This window comes from Ictalurus furcatus, chromosome 5, assembly GCF_023375685.1.
Source record: "Ictalurus furcatus strain D&B chromosome 5, Billie_1.0, whole genome shotgun sequence".
Classification (NCBI taxonomy): Eukaryota; Metazoa; Chordata; class Actinopteri; order Siluriformes; family Ictaluridae; genus Ictalurus; species Ictalurus furcatus.
In genome coordinates, this window is record NC_071259.1 from 28,026,495 (window position 1) to 28,034,719 (window position 8,225).

Consider the following 8,225-nt stretch of genomic DNA (forward strand, 5'->3'; position numbering starts at 1 on the left):
TCACGGGAACATTTCTAATGAGTTAAGCTTCACAATAAGCACTCAACCAACATTTTGCACAACACAAAACAACACAACATGAATATAACAGCATGAATACTGAGATTAATGACAAAACATTTTCTTAGCTTGGCTAATTATCCAAATGATTATGCCTAAACTAGCTTTATATGTCTATGTCACCACCTAGTACTTGGTTCCACACCATAACCATTGTGTCACCCTGACATATAAAAAGTATGTCACTAACCAACAAAGAATTCATGAAAATGTACTGTAAAATGGACTAGAAATGTTATAACACAACCAAACTCAGAGGTGGTTTTTTCAGCTTCACATCACCACTGAAAATTGTGATGCATTAGAATAGGTTTTATAAATGTATATGCAAGTTGTAATAAGAACCGTGTGCATGGGTGTACACAAGGGTGTGATGTAGACCTTAGATTAACAGCCATTTTCTCTCTCTCTCTTTTTTTTTGATCTGCCTCTATTTTTATATGTTGAATTGAAAACTTAGTGTTCGGGGCCCGAGAAGAGGAAATTAGCAGTGATCTGAATGTACAAGAGGTCACTTAAAGATACGGGAGTCAGAAACCCCTACCCAGCTCTCTGATAGGAGGATATTTAGGATATTCAGGATATTCAGGCACTAAACCAACTCAGTTTCTTGCTAAACAGTCTAAGCTTGCCAGAAAAAAATGTACATAATTAGCCTTCTAGACCATAGGGGTAGTGTCCAAGCATAAATTATTTACAGGCCAGTGAATCTGCATCCGAAACTAAATCCAAACTGTTCAATACTGCCACGATACTGATCGGTTTAATCCCTGAGGTTGAAATTTCTATGGGAGGAGAGATAATGCTGTGGAATGTGTTTGTCTGAATGTCCATGCAAGTGTCCTAGAGAACTGGAGGACATTAATTGAGCTGTGACAAGTGCACAAGGACCCTGAGGCAAACGTGCATCACATCACATCACGGAGGGTGACTGAAACATCACCCTCTGACAAAATCCAGACAACGCCGAGTCAGAGGACAAGTCTCTCAGACCTGACATGTCCTTTCTCCCGATCTCTGTTTTTCAGGATACACACATTTCCTGTTGCTTTTTCCTCAGGACACACACACACACACACACACACACACACACACACACACACACACACAATCTCCTTCTGTAACTCCTTCTCATCCCTGACAGAAAAATAAATTGAACTTAACGTGAATAAGCATGCACTTCATGCGATGAAATTTACAGTATATATTAGATTAGCTGAAATGTATTTTCATATGTTTTTCATGTGATCACATTCACATATGAAAAATGTATAATCACATGTGAAATGTATGTGATTTTTCCGAGAGTCCCTGTATTTCTCTCCTGCAGTCACGATTAGGAGGCGAAGGTGGATGCAAGCGTAGAATACTTATTTAAATAAAGAGCAGCCAGATAACCAGAACTGTGAAAAAAGAACCAGAACTAGAATAGAGAACATGAGGCATAAACAGGCCGGCGGAACGAATGGACCACTAACATAACAAAAACAGAAGCTTGACAATGAAACGCATAGAAACCAGAACTTAAATAGAGATGCTTATTAGGAGTAACACAGAACAGGTGTGACTGATCAGTGGGACATGTGACATGGTCATGTGATATGCTGGGACTGATGGGTAATGTAGTTCAGTGTCGCTCAGTTCAACATCACCTACATTTTGTCTCTGTTAGTCACACTGTTACACATCTGTCTCTTTCTCTCTCTCCTTTGATTTTAATTTGTTAGAATGCATTATACCTGTCATATACAATAGCAGCCAAATGCATTAGATAGATAATCACAATGCTATTATGTTTAAGCACCCTTGGGCACATTCCAAAATTGAAAACTTTTCACATTAATATTACCTGTTTTTGTAAAGCCATTCAGCATGATGTAAGGAAATATGACGCCATCTTCATTAACATGTCTGGCAATGCTGTGCTTTCAACAGTCCCAGTTTGATGAGTTATACACTGCTTGGCTGTGGCTGCAGCAAAAAAGTCACTTTCAATTTTTCTTCTAGTTATTAACGGTGCTCGAATGTCTCAGGATGACAGATGTCAGCTGTGCTGTCTAGGTGATACCTGCCAAGCGCTGTCACAAGCTCTTAAAGTTCAAACACAAGTTTTAGATGCTCTGTGAGTTGTAAATGGACCACATAATGATCATCCAGGTGTGCAAACTGATAGAGGAATTTCTGTATTTAATTCATACCAGATATGAATATTTCCTAAGAATTGCATCCATGTTTAATACGCCATTGCCTAATCCCAGGATTCTGAGGATGATTGTGTGGTTCATCCTATTAGACAGAAGGAGCTCTTATTTTCATTGGAGACTAACGAGCAATATCCTGGCAGAGGTTAAAAATCTAGCTATGCAGAAAATAAAAATATAAATATATAAACAAACAAACAAATAAAGCCATCAGCTAGCCAGCCATATTACTAACATAGCTCTTTATACCAAGGCCAAAAGTTTAACTTTTAATCAGGGAATAATTTATTTTTTTTTTTTACATGTTTGCTGAGCATCCAACATACATTTTGGCAAACCCCAAACAGGATTTCATAAAGCCCAACTTTGTGGAGTGTCTAGGCAATGGTTGTCCTGTGAACAGTTCCTTCCATCTGAGGTGTGGATTTTCAGACTCCTTCTGAGTTACCCTTGATGGCCTCTTGATTGCATCTTTGAGTAATACCTTCCTTACCCAGTCATTGACTTTTGGTGGATGACCTCCTCTAGACAGTGTCACAGTTGTGCCAAATTCTCTACAATTTTTAATCAAGGGATTTCATGGTTATTCACAGGACTTGCAAATATATTATAATTATTAGTATTATTATTATAATAATAATTATTATTTTTTACAATCAAACTTGCTGTGTGTTTAGGTATGTTCTCTAACAAACTCTTGGGCCTTCCAGGAAAAGGTGTATTATACCCAGATCATGTGACACTTTAATTGATCACAGCTGAACTCCATTTAACTAATTATGTGACTCCAATGGGAAATAAGTGCACCAGAACTAATTTAGGCTCTAACTCCAACTGGGGGTGAATACTTATACATGTCATAAGTTTTATTTTTGAGTAGTATTGAGTTTTTGTGTAGCTTCATTACATGTGATCCAAAATATGGCAAAGTTCAAGGGATGTGAATACTTATGCAAAGCACTGTATTAAAAGCTCTGCGTGAGAGCTGACTGACAGATTAGATCTGGAACTGGTGCATTGGCCAGCCCCTCTCAGGAGAATACACTCTCTCTGAGACACAGGTGGAGTTGATTGATATCCAATAAACCTGTGAAGAACTGCTTTAAATCATCCTAATCTGTGGGGATGAAATTGCTTTGAGATAAAATATACTCAATCCCCATTTTGCATTTTTACCACAAGCTTAATACATTAATCTTTTTGTGAGTAAAGTCTGAGAGAACAACACGTTGCAATTTTTTCTTGTCAGCTATACAAAAGGAATGGCGGGAGGCCTGACAGATACACACGTTAGCGTTTACCAGTGATTTATTCCCCACATTGCATGATGACAGCAGCAATCCTGTTTTTTTCGCAGGCTTTTCTAGATAAATGAGCTAAAAGACCAATCAGAAGTTTCTCGCTGAAGCCCTCTTAATACTGCCTGTCCCTCAGGGTGACCCTCCTCACAGATCTAAAGGGAAATGACAGCCACTTGTCTCCTGTCTCCATAAATACTCTCTCCATCACTCTTGACTCCCTTTCCCTCAGAGTCAGACTCGGATGTGGATTTTTTTTTTTTCCATCTGTGCTCTTTGACTTAAAAATATCTCTGAAGAGTGTCTGACAGCAGCAACTTGGTGAGAATGGCAAGTCAATAAAACCTCAAGAGCAGCCGATTAACATTTTTGAGGAAAGTGAAAACCTGAGTTTATGGCTATTATTTACGTACTGATATAGTGCAGTCATATAGAAATACAGTGAGGTTTTTTTATTCAGTTTACCTGCCAAGAGTAACTCTCAACATGATGGTACCACCATCACCATGCTTCACTGTGGAGATGGTCTTCTCAGGTGAGGATTAAACTATACACAGGCTCAAGTTTCATGTGTAAAAACATTTGCCTTAACACCGTATATGCCCTCCACATCAGATTTCCATTGCAAGTTGCAGTAATATACTGTATCAGACTATAGGTGGAATAAAACAGTCTACAGCGTGAGTGACTCATCCAGCTGGTGTGTCATACTGGCTATGTCCACTCACTCACAGGATGAGAAACTTTCACACTTCACATCCTTGTTTTACTCACCACAGCTGGGTGGTATTGATGAAGTCCACGTTAATGACAGCTGACCGTTGGTGGAAAAAGTGACAGTCAGCATGGCACATGTGGTAGGAAGCACTATTTAACACAAAGATGTCTGAAAAGCATCCCACACTTTGTGCAGTTGTGATAATAAAGTGATTCACCTGCAGAGTGAGTGGGCATGAATGAATAGCAGAGGAGTAACAACACAAATCACCAGAGACCAGTTAGCAAGAGCTGTAATAAAACATCATGACCTTGGTTGATGTTTGACTAATGGTTAGTTTCCATTTTTCTGGTTCATCTTCACTTGACTTTTATTCACTTTGACAGGTTTATGTCTGAGTAATGGAAGTTGTTAATCAACATAATTTGTTGAAACATTATAGTGACAGGCCAGAAAGGAGAAAACCAGTGGCAACTGCAGAAACTAACAGAATCGTTAGTCAGAGCAATATCTTAAAGAGCTGGCAATTTTCAGGGGAGGACACCACGTCCAGATAGATTAACAACAACAACAACAACAACAACCACAATAATAATAATAATAATACATTGTTCCAGAGGAGTAGTTCTATAATTCATGTGGCAGTCAGGATGATATTGTAGTACAGCAACGGTCCTGTAGGAGTGAAAGTGAGAAGATGGAAGATTGGGTGTTCAAAGTGGCCCAGAAGGGCAAGAAGATGGAATTTGCTGAATTACACCAGGCTTGGAATGTAAGGACAATGTGGTCAAGTTTGGCTTGAACAAAGGTGTCTTGGATGAAGGCAGTGTCCAGATGGTTACTGAGGAATTTCGGGGAATAAAACAGGCATAGAAGCATGTTGTAGCTCTAGATGATTTGGAACCATGGTTGCCCATCTGGGTTCTCCAAATCCAGGGATGAAAAACTGGTGGGAAAGTTGCAGAAAGGGCTGATTGGCGTAGGCATCCGTATGAGAAGCCATACTGACTAAAGTGGCTGGGAAAACACAACAGTGTGGCAAAAATTGGCAGATGCACAAAGCACTGGCAATTATCTAGCAAAAACCAGGAAACCCCTATATATACTAACTCCACTACTTACATGTTAGAGCGGCCATACTGTATCTGCTTGTATGAATGTTTCACCACTTTATCACTAGCTCAGAAAATCTCAGGATGTGTAATTGCTCTTTAATGGCTTCTTACCTTTCCTAAAGCCTAATCTTAACATCGTTTACAAAAAAATCTGGTTTACCTGCTACTAGCTGAAGATGAATGAACATCACCTCACTCTCAGATTCTTACACTAAGGATAGAACTTGAGATATACTAAAAGCCTTACAGTAAATCCTAATGCCATTCTCAGTGTACAGCTATACACATACACGGTTAACTGACAAGAAACACACATTAAAACTATCAAATTACTGTATTTATATAATTTATGTATTAGTAATTGGTACCCTCAGCTCTTCAGTGATGTGTAATATCAAATTAAAAACCTGAGCGTGTGGGTTGACTGCATCGTTCCACTAATAACACTGTGAATCATTATAATAACTGACTTGTTTACCTTTCCATGACTCAGTTGCCTTGCTTTGCTGAGAGCAAAGCAGCAGTTTAGGTCTTAGTCAGGCCGGATGTCATAGTTGGATGGATTTAGCCTGAGGTACGCATGGAGATTGTGCTACAACAGTGTTCTGAGGTCAGAGACATGCTGATGAAATGTGTAAATGGAACACATGGCAAGCACACAACAGTAAGGGCCATCAAGCCTGTGGTGATGCGGTTGGAGTCCTGCACATTCGCAGTCCACTCAGCAGTTAACTATACAGTAAGACTTAGCAGGAATGTTATAGCAGGGAAGTCACCAAACTGTGGTGTTCTAGAAAGATTTAGAAAGAAAGTGAAACATTTCAGGTGGAAAATTTTTATGCTGTATGGCCAAATGTTTGTGGACAAACGTGGTTCTTCCCCAAACTGTACACAATTGTACATGCTGTCTTTATATGCTGTAGTATTGTAATATTTTTTTCACTGGAACTAAGGAGCCCAAACCCGTTCCAGCAAGACAATGCCCCCTGTGCACAACGTGAGCTCCATGAAGACATGATTTGCCAAAGTTGTAGTATAAGAACTCCTGCAGAGAACCCTGACATCTTCTTCTTTCCAGACATCAGTGCCTGATCTCACTAATGCCGTTGTTGCTGATTGAGCACAGCCACACTCTAAATTATCGTGGGAAGTCTTCCCTGAAGAGCGGGGTGTTTAAAAAGCACACATGGGTGTGATGGTCAGGTATACGCAAACGTTGGCCATATAGTGTGCTACTGTATTAAACTGAATAGGGGATTAAAGCCAAAGTCCTTTTTTACAAGCCAAAAAGTAGGAAATGTGGGTGTAACTTTGCTTTGAAAGGTGTCTGGGACCAAAACAACAGTACAGGAATGCAACAGCTCTGAGACTGTAGTGGGTGGAAAATCAATAAACTTGGTATGACCTTGAAAACATGCATGATTAGTGACAAACCAAGTTTTTTTTTTTTTTCTCCCAACTCACTGAATCATTGATGCTTTGAAAGTCTTTTACATGGTATTTATGGAGATATGGTTAACATTGCCTACAAACTGTACATTCGTCTCTTTGAGCTGTCTTTTCGAGTAGGGAAAAGGAAATAAACGAATGTGCAGTCAATCAGGCTGATTAATTTGGCCATTGTAATGGCAGCTACATCCAATATAAAGCCACACTTTATATATTTACAACAATACATAGTATATACCACAAGATGAAGGGGTTTTTATAAGTAAATTAATTATGTACATCATGGATTAAATGATATTTTTAGAAAGTGTCAGGAGACACTTTCATTTCTGCAGAAGAACTAATTCTCACAATGTGACTTAAATAAAACAAAAGTTATTTGGACTTAATAGCTGCTCATTTCAAGATATTGTCATTATTTGTACTTATCTAAAAGTTTCGACTTAATCACTCATTATTTCAATATATGTCGTTAATTCACCCTAAGATCTTGTTATTTTAAGATATTAAGTCAAAATAATAAAATGGTAAGTGGAGATATTGGTTTATCTTAAAGATATATTGAAATATCTTGAAATAATGAATTAGGAATTCAAAATAATGAGATATTAAGTCAAAATAACAACATAGCACTTCAACTTTTGTGTGTGTGTGTGTGTGTGTGTGTGTGTGCGCGTGCCTGCGTGCAGGTGTGTAACTTTCTATTGTAAGCTTGTATAAAAGATTATTTACTTCCAAAAATAGGTGTAAGGATGACCTCAGTGAAAATTACACCTATACAAGTCAACAAAATGGTTATTTTGTAATTAATATAATATATTAATTCACAATTAATTAATTGTTAATGATTATTGTAATATGTGGCTTTGCACTAAGGCTGCAACCTGAAAATTCACTAAATGTGCTGCTGATTTGTGCTTTCCAATCTCCGACCCTTCAATCTCAGATGTTTGAGTCTATGAGGATTTAAATCAATCACTGTATACACATGACTGAGCCAATATCCAAAAATTAATTTGGTCAAAAATAAAGCCAATCTTTAACCATGTCACATATAAGGTTCAGGATGCATTAACATTTTGAAAAGCATATTGGCTTTGCAATATAGAACAGCATAATTGGAATCAAAATTTAATAATTTTCAAAAGTGCCCAGAGATCTCTGAACCAGTGCTGGGGTTCAGATGACTCATCTCTCATGACTGAATTTTAATAAGTGCTGCTTATTTTCAGCAAAGAGGCCAAAGATCCTCTCAGATGCACTTTGCAATATCAACCTTGTTTATGATCCTTTTTTAATGTGCAAGTGTAAAAACCAACAAGTGGGGGGAAAAAACAGGAAGCAAACATTTTATATCATGTGCAAAATGGCCATATTGTGATGC